Source organism: Mus musculus, chromosome 18, assembly GCF_000001635.26.
Source record: "Mus musculus strain C57BL/6J chromosome 18, GRCm38.p6 C57BL/6J".
Lineage (NCBI taxonomy): Eukaryota > Metazoa > Chordata > Mammalia > Rodentia > Muridae > Mus > Mus musculus.
In genome coordinates, this window is record NC_000084.6 from 34,967,269 (window position 1) to 34,981,083 (window position 13,815).

General features: G+C 43.0%; 1 pseudogene; it reads right to left on the reverse strand.

The window, feature by feature from the left end:
- Nucleotides 2,394–3,573, reverse strand: Gm6724 (predicted gene 6724; annotated as a pseudogene).

A 13,815-nucleotide genomic window follows, 5' to 3' on the forward strand; every position in this document is an offset into this window, starting at 1 on the left:
TGCTTTAATAATCATGCTTTCTTGGTTTGCATCAACAGGAGCAGCCTCCTAGTGCTGCTGCCAGCACTGGAATGTGCCTTAGTAATGGTGCACAAGCTCCATTTATCAGGGTATATGGCCGGGGCTGCGCTGGGTAGTTCATTCTGCCTTATGTCCTTTGGCTTCTATGCATGCTGCCCTGTTCAGCCTTCACCAATAGGCTTCTCTATTACAAATGAAAATAAGCTAGGCCTTGAACAAATCAACCTCCCTGCCACCTGTTCAAAGTAATCATCCTTCTAATGATCTGTGGTTAATAACCACCAGTGAATGGTTATCTACGTTTAGCAGCTTCATAGGCTGTGTGTGTCTGTATATATGCATGAACCTGAGGTTAGGGCATTCCATGGAGCTAGAGTTACAAGCAGTTGTAAGCTTGCCTGATGTGGGTACTGGGACTTGAACATGGGCCCTCTGCCAGAACAAAACATGTTCTTAACCACTAAGACATCTCTCCAACCCATCATTTATTTTTATTGATTATGTCTATGTGTGTATATGGATTCTTGCAGACACCAGAAGTGTCAGGTCACCTGGAGCTGGAGTTAGGATGGAGGTGGTATGGATGCTGGGAATTGAACTTGGGTCTCCTACAAGAGTAGTTCATGAGCCATCTCTTTGATTAAGTTGCTGTGTTCTTAATATTTATAATTCCCTGGGGCTGAAGAGATGGCTCAGTGGTTAAGAGTACTGACTGCTCTTCCAGAGAAGCTGGGTTTAATTCCCAGCACCCCAGGGGATCTGACATGCTCACACCAGTGAACATAAAATTTAATATATATATATATATTTATAGTCCTCTAACTTCCTATTGATCCTCTCAAATCCTTCTTTAAGAGATTTTGTCTTTTAAAAGATTATGTGTTTATGGAGTGAAGGTTGCATACTGTAGAGGCCAGGAAAAGGCAGTGGATTATTCTCAGGAGTTAGAGGATCAGGAGCTCAAGGTCGTTCTTGGCTACATATAAAGAAGACTGGCTGACCAAATGAGGCTCTATCTAAACAATAACAACAATAGCAAATTTCTTCACTTTGGTAGACACACACATTCTTCAGTTGGAATCTCTGAGGAAACTCAACATTGCAGGGTAGTTACTGTATCCAGGATTTCAGGAAACAGGTAATTTCTGAGTAAGAAGGATAGGCAATAGCATTGTGTTCCTTTCTCTTGAGAAAGTATAATTGAAAGACTTGATGAAAAGAATAAAAGGCTAATTTTGTCAGCCATTCTAAATGTCACTCTTAACCGTTCTTATCCCCTATCATGGTTGGAGTCTGTGTCTATTGTCTATGGAATTTAGACAAGTCTGTATTATAGTCACAGAGCAGCCCTTGCCTGAGTGGCTCACTCCCCGGGTACTGTTAGAGATATAATTGGGTTTGGGTCTGTGTCTATAGGTTTGAAGTGAGAAGAGTAGATATCACTTTTGATGAAATGGCTGGATATGGATATCTTTATCATCATTCAAAGGACATCTTGGTCTCCAGGTTCAGAGCCAAAGGCCACCTTACAAGGAACCAAGGCTTTCACCTAGAGCTGCTATCACGCCAGCAGATGGAGTAGCAGCTCTTTGTATGCCTTTGAGCCTACCTGGGCTGGCACTGTTGGTGATGTAAGGTCCAGCTCTGGCCAGAGGGGAAAAGGCAACAAATAAAAATGATTGCATCACATTGTCGAGACTGTTATCCTGTCTGAAGAGGACTTTGCTAACATATGATCCCAGACAGGCTGTTTTCATGTGCCTCTCAGGATTTACTACAGAAGCAAGTGTGAGGAGTGAATATAGGCCATAAGAGAGGGAAAAGAAGAGAGATAACAGAACTGAGGCCTGGGCGGCAGAGGACTTGGCCCGATTCTCTCATGCCTGGAGAAATTGAGCGTACCCAAGCATAAATCTAGTGGCCTTTGTAGGAAAGGACATTGTGTGACACTATTCCTGGGTAGATATGAACAAGTATCTACCCACACCAGAGAAGGAACTAATGATAGCACAAAGTACTATACCACCAAAATCCAACTTGGTTAACCACTGAGGTTTTGCTTTGTTTGAATATTGTGTTTCTATCCTGTTTATTTTGCTTTGTTCATATAAGTACAACTGCCTGCATAGATGTATATGTACCACATGAATACCTGTTGGATCCCCTGCAGTTGGGGTTATGGATGCCTATGAACCACCATATGGGTGCTGGGAATCAAACCCAGGTCTTCTGCAAGAGCAACAAGTGTTATTAAACATAGATGACAGCTCACAAAAGCAGAAAACCTGGAGGACACTGCACAGCCTGATGTAGCTCAACAGGCTGGAGATTGTCCTTTCCAGGTTAGTCTGAACTTGTTTTTTGTTTTTCTTTTCCAAGCCTAACTGTAACCAGCTTTATTAAAGATATTTTTCATAAACAATCATGGTATTTCAGGCAGGACATGGGCAGACAATCAACAATATACAAGAACTTCCAAATTCCCTTCTTGTATAGACTACCAAAATCAGAAAGCCACTATAAAACCCAACGAAGTCTTCATTCAATGCTTTGAAAAGGGGGAAGTAGCTTAGAGTGAGGGTTGACATTTCACATTAAGGATGTTGTTTTAACAACTTTTCACAAGCCGACCCTGACTTTTGGGCAGAATTATCAATCTGAAGATCCACAATCCTTTATAAAAGGAACCAGTGCTCTTCTGAGAACTCTCGATGAAGTCACTGCAAAGTCCCCATCACTCAATGGACTGGGAAACCAATTTTGGGGGCCAGGTTCCAACAGGTCTCTGGTTTTTAAGGGAATTAAGTCTATGTTGATAGTACAGGGGGAAGAGGATATAAAAGTGAATTTATAGTTTTCCCAGACCACAAGGCATTGTTGTGCCTTGGTGGCCACCTAGGTCAAGACCAGGATCTCTCTCCTGGGAGCCAACAGGAGCCTTCCAAAATTATCAGGGAAAGAGGTTTTCTGTCCTCAATCCAGCTTGGGAGGAGATTTTGTTACCGACACATGATCCTTCCCCAACCCAGTAATGAAGTGTTCTGTGTGCTAACAACAGAGCTTAAAAAAAAAAAAAAAGTAAAACGAAATTTTGCATTTTTATAAAACTTGATAAAAAATAGTATTTCAAACTGTACAGTCACCAGAAGTACACAGTTATCAAAAATGCACACACATCACTTGGCATCTCCAGCACCTTCAGCTTTCTGTGCCTGGTCTGTTTTGGCATCTCCATTTTCTGCAGGATTATTCGCATCCTTCCCGGCGTTGGCTTTCCCCTTCTTCCCCTTGGGTACCTTCTCTCCCTTCTTCGCAGGGGCCTTTTTAGGTTTGAGCTCTGGCTTTGGAGAAGCAGGTTTAACAGACAACCTTGCAGATCTTCTCTGTGGCTCGTCCTTCACCTTGGTTTTGTCTCCTTTAGCATCCCCTTCAGCCTTTCTTTTGGGCATGGTGGCGGCAGGGGACATCGGCGCTGAGCACAGGGATACAGCAGCGCGCGGGTTTGCTCCGTCCGGGGGTCGGGGTCGTCCTCGCTGCTTCCTCACCCTGCTCTAGTCTGAACTTCTTACAGGTCTCCAAGCTCTTTGGTCTATGACTCTTCTAAGGAGTTCAGCTTGTCTGAGAGTGACTCTCAGCAGTCTTTATTGGTTATATACTCTTGGAGGTAAGGCAGAGAGGCCTAATGAATCTGGTCAGTTTCATGAACTTCCTAAGCTATTTTGAGCTTCCTGTTTTAACTAGTTACCCTGTAGGATGGAGTGTGTCACCTCCCCTTAGAATATTCTGTTATTTCACTCCTTGTGAACACCCAGTCCTAAAATATCCTGTTTTTCATTTCCTGTTTTGCATCGATATCTTCAGAAGTTTCCTTCCAAGATGAAAGGTTTAACCTTGGTGGAAACTATTATACACCAGAGGGGAAAGCAAAGCTGAGTTTTCATTTACCAATGTCATTCCTCCCTGAATTTACAGGCATTGTAACTCTCTTATTAAAATCTATAGACTGCTTAAGAAAATAATTTTCGGCTAGTAAATTTTAAGTACCTGCTACATAGTTGAACAGATGGAGCTCATAATAAATACTAGATATTTGGATGGTGTTCTCACCAAAACCTCTGCCCCTTTCTAGCCTTCAGGACATTTGTGAAATAGAGAGTTGAGGGTTTGATTTTTAAAAACCTACTTTAATGGATCTGTAATATTTCAACCTCTCTTCTAGCCTATCTCCCACCAGAGGTAGGGGAAAGAAAGGTTAATAAGGAACAAGAGTTGTGGACCTATTTAAAAGTAGTTTTTTGGGGGCGATTCTAATCTTCATTGTCAGCAGTTCAGTCCACTACCAAAACACCAAACATGAGTCAGCAGTGGCATCTCCATTCAAAAGGAACTGTGAGGCTCCTCCATGGAGCAGCACAAGTCCCTGGAAGCATCAAGAAGCAACCAGAACACCACCAGAAGTTCCTGGGTGTGTTTCTCCCTTATGAAGTCACGACAAGTGAAGATCAGCAAAGAAAGCAAGGCAAACCAATACAAGAGTATTTCAGTGAAGACCAATGTCAGCGAAATCCAATGAAGACCAGCAAAGAGTTGCAAGGCAAACCAATGCAAGGCCATCATCCACCTGGTGTCTGCTGGGTTATACTTAGACTCTTTCCAAACATCACTTGTCCTCTCAAGCCTCTGCTCCAGCAAACATCACATTCCCTTTCACCAGGCAGCTTCCAGAAAAACACATGTTTATTCTCAGCAAAATATTCTCATGTGTGCTTCTGCAAAACGTCCTCTCATAAGACAGCATCCAGAAAAATATCACATGACACATTTGAGTCTCCAGTGAAACCAGAAATCCCCACTTCAGAGAGATCTCTCTTGTTTTCTCACAGTATCAGAATGAAAGAGGAGCAGGAAAGAAGTTTCTGTCCTGTCTGGCCCAGATCCTCTGACTGTTCCTGTGTTACTGCTCTGAGGGCACAGGCTTCTGCTAGGAAAATGTTATAACTCTAAAAGGAAAAGCTTCCCAATGGAGATGTTGTAGCTCTGAGGGGAAAGGTGTCCTGGCTGTTGGGAGCCAGGAAATACCACAAAGTTACACTGCACAACCTCACACAAGAGATTTATTGGGATGGACACAAGGTGGCTGCCCCTACTTGGGTGAGAAGAAGGGAGGAACTGAGCAGGAGACAGGCTTATATAGGGCTTTGTGGGGTGAAGTTTTTCAGGGTGGAGATTTCCAGGGGATAGTTGAAATTTCAAGTCCTGAGTTTGGAGCAAGCCCAGGGATTGGTGGGATTTCATGTTCAGAGATTGGTATTTTTGTTTCTCTTGGCCCTGGTCCCTAGCTTGGGATCAAGTCAGGCCCAGGGTGTTCTTTCCTTGGCACTTTTTACCCTGTACTTCCATCTGACTTATTTTACTGAAATAGCTTAAACCCCAAAATACGGGTAAGTTGAGGGACTCAACAGGAGCACTTCCATAAGCAAGTCCCAATCATTGCAGATTGTCCTGGAGACCAGAGAGAAGGCCGCATCTCAGGCATCTTGCCTGGCGCTGGCTCAATCCTAAAGTTTGTCTGTAGGAGGTGCTTGGAGTCCCAGCTACAAAGCAGGTGGTGCAATCTCTTCATTGAGAATCAAAAGTTGTCTGGCAAGTCTCTTGGCGACAGGCCTCCTTAAATTCTTTGTAAAGAAGAAAAGGCTCTGGGAACAAGGAAGCTGCTGCTGCTCTTGATGAAAAAGTCAGAAGGGAAGAAACTGAGACTAACAAGGGTTGAAGAGAGCTGTCTGAGTGAGGAAAGAATGTTAATGGCTCTGCTCCCAAGTGTCAAGATCTGAGCTGGGTAGGAGCATACATTAGTCATGTCAGCTGTCACCTACAGGATACTGTATAAGGAACAGTAAGCTTGCAAGTACTCATATCCTGATTTTCCTGGATCAAGAAGTAGAACTTGCTAGGTGTTGTGATGAGGGCCTCACAGCACTCAGGAGGCAGAGGCAAGAGTGTCTCTTTGTTCCCAAGGTCATCCTGGTCTACATAGTGAGTTCCAGGCCAGCCAGAATTATATTTTGAGACTATCTCTTTCTACCATCCTCACTCTGCCCTGGCTAGCCCTTTATTTTTGTTCCACCAGTATTATTAATCCCTGTGAAATCTGAGTCTGACTCTGTCTGGGATAAGAGTGAACTCCCCCCACACCTTTTATTAGAGATAGATTCTTTTCTCATATAGTCTGAATAAAATTTATGCTCCCTCTACTTCTAAGTCCTCCCCACTTCCTCTCCCATAGGAACCCACTGTATCTCACTAGAAAGCAGGCTTCTTTTTTAAAAAAGATTTATTTATTATTATACATAAGAACACTGTAACTGACTTCAGATGCAATTAGAAGAGGGTGACATGGGGCTGGTGAGATGGCTCAGTGGGTAAGAGCACCCGACTGCTCTTCCGAAGGTCTGGAGTTCAAATCCCAGCAACCACATGGTGGCTCACAACCATCCGTAACGAGATCTGATTCCCTCTTCTGGAGTGTCTGAAGACAGCTACAGTGTACTTACATATAATAAATAAATAAATCTTTAAAAAAAAAAAAAAGAAGAGGGTGACATATCTCATTACAGGTAGTTGTGAGCTAACATGTGGTTGCTGGGATTTGAACTCAGGACCTTCTGAAGAGCAGTTAGTGCTCTTACCCACTGAGCCATCTCACTAGCCCAAGAACAGGCTTCTAAGAGATAATAAAACATAGCAAAATAAAATATTTTAAAATAAGCCATCATATCGAAGCTGGACAAGTCAAACCAACAGAAAAATAAAAGATCCCAAGAGAAGGCCTAAGAATCAGAGATCCATTCATTTACATATGCAGGAGTTTCATAAAAGCACTAAGCTGAAAGCTATAGTGTCTGTGCACAGGATCTGGTACAGGCTTCTATAGGCCCTGTGATTGCTGCTTCAGTCTCTGTGGGTTCATATGAGCTTTGTTCGGTTATTTTAGAGGGCCTTGTTCTCCTGCTGTCCTCCATCCTCTCTGTCTCCCCCTCCTTCTCCCTCCTCTTCTGAGGGCTTCCCTGACCTCTCAGGGTAGAGATTTAATGAGAATGGAGTAAGTTAAAGAGGCAAAGAACTCTTTCTTCCCACACCACTTGGAATAGGCCAAGATCTGTTTTCACAGCAACACTCAGGACAGTGGGTGCTTATCAACATGCTAAATAAAAGGGTTAGGGCATATCTCAAATATTCCTACTCTCTAGTATATACTTCAGTTTACTCACAGTTTTTTCTGAAAACACTGAGTCCTGATGCTTCTTTTTTTGGAGGGGGTGTTGTTGAGTTTTTTGTTTGTTTGCTTTGGTGTTTGTTGTTGTTGTTGTTTTGTTTTGTTTTTTGGTTTCTTTCTTTTTGGTGTTTTGAGACAGGGTTTCTCTGTGTCCTGCTCTCACTTTGTAGACCAGGCTGGCCTTGAACTCACAGAGGTCCACCTGCCTCTGTCTCCCGAGTATGTTCCACCATGCCTTGCCTGATTCTTGTTCTTAAGAGATCTGGAATCTCATGTTTAGACCTAAAGGTAACAGGAGAATTTGGGACTACTCAACTATTTCCATAACATTTTTCCCCAGCATATTTTTCAGAGAGAATAAAATGGCGGTAGGTCAACATAAATTATGAATGGTACTTTCTAGACTCAGATCAGGGTACCCTGAGCACCACTGTCTAGCTCTGGCCTTGCTCCTCTGTCAGGAGGAACCTTTCAAGACCCCAAGAGTGTCTTGCCTCTTTCTAGAAACCTTCTAAAACTAGCCAGCTTGGAACCCTGCTGGACCACCCATCCTGGCTGAATCTTCCTGAAATAGGACTGACTAGCATAACTCCTCTGAGAGGCTCCACCCAGCAGCCAATGGAAAGAGATGCCAAGACTCACACCCAAACATTAGATGGAGCTCAAGGAGTCGTATGGAAGAGTTGGGAGAAAGATTGACCTAAAGAAGACAGGGACTTCCCAGGAAGACCAACAGAGTCAACTAACGTGGACTCTTGTGAGCTCCCAGAGACTGAATCACCAACCAAAGAGGGAGCACAGCATGGTCCTAGGCCTCTTGCACATATGTAGCAGATGTACAGCTTAGTCTTTGTGAGGGTCAAACAACTGGACAGGGGCTATCCCTAAGCCTGTTGCCTATTTGCCTGCCTGTAGATTGGTGCCCCTAAATGGACAGCTTTGTCTGGTCTCAGTGGGAGACGATGTACCTAGTTCCGCAGCAACTTGATGTTTGGGGCTGGGGGAAGGTTGACACCTAGAGAGGGGCTTCCCCTTCTCAAAAGAAGGAGAATGGGGAAGAGGACTTGTGAGGGAGTACTGGGAGAAGAAGGGCTGATATTGGACTATAAAGGGAATAAATAAATTTAATTTTTAAAAAATGGCTGTGTATGGGGCTGGTGAGATGGCTCAGTGGTTAAGAGCACTGACTGCTCTTCCAAAGGTCCTGAGTTCAAATCCCAGCAACCACATGGTGGCTCACAGCCATCTGTAATGAGATATGACTCCCTCTTCTAGTGTGTCTGAAGACAGCTACAGTGTACTTACATATAATAAATAAATAAATCTTAAAAAAATGGCTGTGTAAATCAGTATAAAAAGTATTAATCAGACCAGCTCTTTTGAATACCCTGATGATCATAGTATTCAGAAAACTATCTGGAAATGTTGGAAAACCACACATTGAAGGAGACATTTTTTTTTTCTGTGAATCTGAAGGTTGTACTAGGAAGAATAGTCTAGCACACCGTGGCTCTTAGTATTTGTGGTTGTCTTTTCAGAGAATCATAAAAATCATAAAATTTCAGAGTCTAAAACACACACACACACACACACACACACACACACACACACACACACACGTCTTATGTACAACAGAAATGGCCTTAAACTTCTGATCTTTGTCCCTTCTCTTACCAAATACAGGATTACATGTATGCTGCACAGCACCTGGTATGTCAACTTGCAGTTCCTCCTGCTGGAATTTCAGGACTGCCTTTTAAAAGTATTTATGTGTGTATGAGTATATGTGTGTGTATCACATGTGTGCAGAAGTTTGCAGAGACCAAAAGAAGGCATCGGATCTCCTGTAACTAGAGCTACAGATGGTTGTAAACCGACATGTGGGTGCTGGGAACTGAACCTGGACTTTCTGCTCAACACCAAAACCTCTTAAGTTCTGACCCAACTCTCCAGAGCCCCAACCAGAGCTTTTTAAAAAGAGCAACATTTTCTTCTGCTTGGGCAGGGCGTTGGGAGATGGATGCTCTTTTGCCGTTCTTACCGCCCTGTCTCTCACCTTCTCATGCCTTTGTGCATGATGCACAATCTGTCATCACTGTAAACTGGAAGGATTCTCAGCTCCAGAGTTGTCCTTCAGTAATCTGGATGTAACACAGTATGGGAATGAAAATAAAAAGATGAAATACACAATGGGGGCTGCAGTTTGTAGTAAATGGGTTGAAGCCCTCTGCCCAGTTGGCACACTGCTCTGGCAGCTGTTGCATTTAATGGACGACCCCATTAACTTCTTCCTGGACAACTCTGTTAGCTTCTCCCTTGAGAGGGTTGGGGAAGGTAAATGGGTGGGGACACTAAAATGGGTCACTTCCCCACTCATGGTGGTGCATGCCTGCAATCCCAGCACTCTGGAGGTGAAGGCAGAATGACCAGTCATCCTTGGCTAAACTGAAAATCTGAAGCAAGCTGGATTACATGAGACCCTGTCTCTTTTCCTTCAGCCTTTCTTTTCTTTTCTTTTCCTTCCTTCCTTCCTTCCTTCCTTCCTTCCTTCCTTCCTTCCTTCCTTCCTTCCTTCCTTCCTTTCTTTCTTTCTTTCTTTCTTTCTTTCTTTCTTTCTTTCTTTCTTTCTTTCTTTCTTTCTTTCTTTCTTCCTGTTTTGAAACAGGGTTTCTCTGTAGCCCTGGCTGTCCTAGGACTCATTCTATAGACCAGACTCCAGTTCATAGAGATCCACTTGCTTTTGCCTCCTGAGTGCTGGACTACCATCCAGCTTTTGTGTGTGTGTGTGTTTCTGTCACAAAGAAGCATAAATAAATAGGAACTTCTCTGTGCATTTTCTTAGAGTCTCTATTTTACATGTTTTTTTTTCTTTGTTTTTATTTTGTTTGTTGTTGTTTTTCAAAACAGGGTTTCTTTTCCTTTTCTTTTTTTTTTAGATTTATTTATTATTATATGTAAGTACACTGTAGCTGTCTTCAGACACACTAGAAGAGGGAGTCAGATCTCATTATGGGTGGTTGTGAGCCACCATATGGTTGCTGGGATTTGAACTCAGGACCTTTGGAAGAACAGTCAGTGCTCTTACCCGATGAGCCATCTCACCAGCCCCAAAGACAGGGTTTCTGTGTATAGCCCTGGCGTCCTGAAACTTATTTTTAAGGCCAGGCTAGCCTGGTCTAAAAGAAAAGCTAAAGAATTAGCTTTTTTTTTTTTTTTTTCTGAGGATTTTTTTTTTTCCTTTTTGAAACAAGGTCTTTGTATGTAGTCCTAGCAGTATTGGAATTCGCTCTATAGACCAGGCTGGCTCAGACTTAGATATCCATCTGCTTCTGTTTCCCAAGTGTTGGGATCAAAGGTGTGAGCTACCACTGCCTGGTTTCCTGAGGAAATTTTATGGGTCCGCTTATGCTCTGTGCCATCATTGGCTTTAGCAACTGAGGTAGAGCTGGGTTGGGTAACAATTTGCATGGAATATAAAATTGACTTAGACCACCCACTTTTTAGCTCCACAAGCTAGGGAGATAATTTAACATTTTCCCTTATAATGAAGAAATTGCTTATCCTATAATGTGAACATAGGAGAGTAGCTGGGTATGTAGCTCATTGACAGTGTGCTTCCCTAGTAGCTATGAGGTCCTGGGTTCAAATCCCAGCATGTCAAAAGGGGGTGCCTTGTAATCCACTCAGAGAGATAATGATGCTCGCTAGGCAGAGGGCAAAGGGGTGTGAGTGTGAAGAAACTGCTTGCTATTGTAAGAGTTGCAGGAGCGAGATGGGGCAGATCTAAAAAGAAAAACAAAACAGACTCATTGTCTGCCAGGAAATACTTAGTATCAGACTCCCTCTGAAGGCAAGGAAAGGGAGAGATGCCTCTCACCATGCCTTATGCCTGACACTCAAAATGTCAGATAATTGTGTGGCCCGAGACTTGGCCATTCCCTAGCCCATGGGAACCACGCCTCCACTAAGGGATTTTCAGCCTTAGGATCTCCCATTCCAGCCTTTTAGCTGCTGTCAAACCACGTTAGGGCAGAATACTGAACCCTGCCCTATCACAGCTGCTGGATCTCCCCAGAGAGAAGCATGTGACAACGCAGGCAAAAAAGCTCTAATCCAAGACTGTGCTCCTAGCATACCTGAGGGCGTCTACCAGCTTCCCTACGCCCAAATTCACTTTCAAAACCTCAGTTAGTTATCTAGGGTGCTGCCTACCTACAAAGTCACAAACTGGGTATAGACTACTCAGATACAAGTTTTTGGGGCTGGAGAGATGGCTCAGTGGTTAAGAGCACTGGCTGCTCTTCCCAAGGTCTTGAGTTCAAATCCCAGCAACCACATGGTGGCTCACAACCATCTGTAATGAGATCTGATGCCCTGTTTTTTTTTTTTGTTTTTTTTTTTTAATTTATTAAAGTAGAAGGAAGAGGAGATTGGAGCTCAATTGAAAGTATGCTTGCCTATCATGCTTGACGCTCTGGGTTCAGTACCCAGCACCCCATAAACCAGACATGGTAGTACACATCAGTAATGCCAGCTCTTGGGAGGTGAAGCCAGGAGGATCAAGACTTCAAGGCCAGCCTGGTACACTGTAAGTTCCAAGACAGCCAGGGCTACACAGAGAAACCCAATCTGAAAAACAACAAAAAAGACCCTTTTCAAACAAACAAATACATAAAAGGAAGCAGAGGAAGAGAAGGAGGACAAGAAGAGAAAGGATCAGGAGGCTTTCAGCAGATGTCAGGTCCTTAATCTTGAACTTCTGAATTTCAGAATTGTAAAACTAAATCTCTGGAGGTTTCTTGACTTGTATTTTGAGACAGGGTCTCACTATGTAGCCCTGTCTAGCCTCAAACTGGCAAAGATTTGCCTGCCTCTGCCTCCCACATACTAGAATTAAAGGTGTAGATCACCATGCCTAGCCCAAACTCTGCATTTTTAAAATATAAATCTAAAAATGTATACCCAATTATATTATACTCAATATAAATATATACTCAATATAAAATATACTCAATATGTTATACTCAAGCATACTTTAGAAAATGATTTATTTTTAATTATGTGTTTGTCTCTATGGGTATGTGCACATTAGTGCAAGTGCTTATGGAAGCCAGAGGTATCAGATCCCAGATCCTCCTGGAGCTGGAGTTATACAAAGTTTTGGGCCACCTAACATGGGTGCTTGCCACTGAACTCAGGTCTTCTGCAAGAACAAACAGTGCATGCTTTTAACATCTCTTTAAACCTTTAAGGCTACTTTTATAGCAATAAAAAAAATGAACTAAGATAGAAGGATAGCCAAAACTTTGGGCACAAAAAATGAGGAGATTTTGTCCTTGCTGCGATTCTCCATGCCTTCAGCTTTACCTCCACTACTAGTCCTCTGGCCCCAAATTCCATTCCTAATTCTTCAAAGAGAATCTGATTGTTGTTCTCCCCTCTTCACACCTTACCAGATTGCCCTGCCCTGGTTCAGAACTATGGTTGCAGGACTTGCTCTCTCTCTCTCATTTTTGTTTTTGCTTTGTTTTTGTTTTTGTTTTTGTTTTGTTTTGTTTTGTTTTTTGTCTTTTTGTTTTTTGTTTTTTGTTTTTTGTTTTTTTTTTTTTGAGACAGGGTTCATCTCTGTGTAGTCCTGGCTATCTTAGAGCTCAATCTGTAGAACAGACTGGCCCTGAACTCAAAGATTCAACTGCCTCTGTCTTCCTACTGCTGGGACTAAAGGGTGCACCACCACTGCCCAGAAGGGATTGGGCTCTTATCATAGACTGCATAGTTATAAGAGACAAAACAAATAACAATAAACAAAAACAGTAGCTCACAATTGAGGGATTCCTTTGTACCAGGCCTAGTACAAAGCATTTTGGATGGTTTAACTCCCTGGTGCAATCGTCAAACCCCACTGAAGGAGGCTTCATATTTCTCCTGTTGTGTACATAAATGAACTGAAAGTAAACCAGGGTTAGGCAGCTATGAGTTAGTGGAATTACTATTCGACTGCAGGAGATTCTTCAGAGCCAGAGCCTGTAAGCAGCTTCCATACTGCTGCTGAGTTAGTGCTGTGCGTGAAGCTACTGCTCTGAGGAGGGACGAAGGATGCACAGGCAATGTGCTCAACATATGCAGTCCAGATGCATCCTGCAGGAAGGGAGACAAGCAGACCCGATTCCAGAATCCTCCAGCTGTTTGTGAGTGCTCTTTTAGGGTGTGGCAGTAAAAAGACTCCAATTTCCATTTTAAGTTGACAAACATATGCCCTCCTTGACATATTCTAGTAAAGAAGCTATTTTTTTTTTCATAGAATTAACCTAGAATTTCCCAACGTTATCTGAACAGGAAGTCATATCTTTTTATGTGACACATCTACTGATTCAGAGTGAAGCTTAGGACTGTAGGGAATGCTGTCCTTGGCTCTCCAACACCCCATCAATTCCACTCAGTCCCTGTCAGTAGTAGCAGCACCCTAGCTGGCAGTAAGCATTCTACAAAGCACGGAACTCTGTGACCAGGCAGCTCAGATG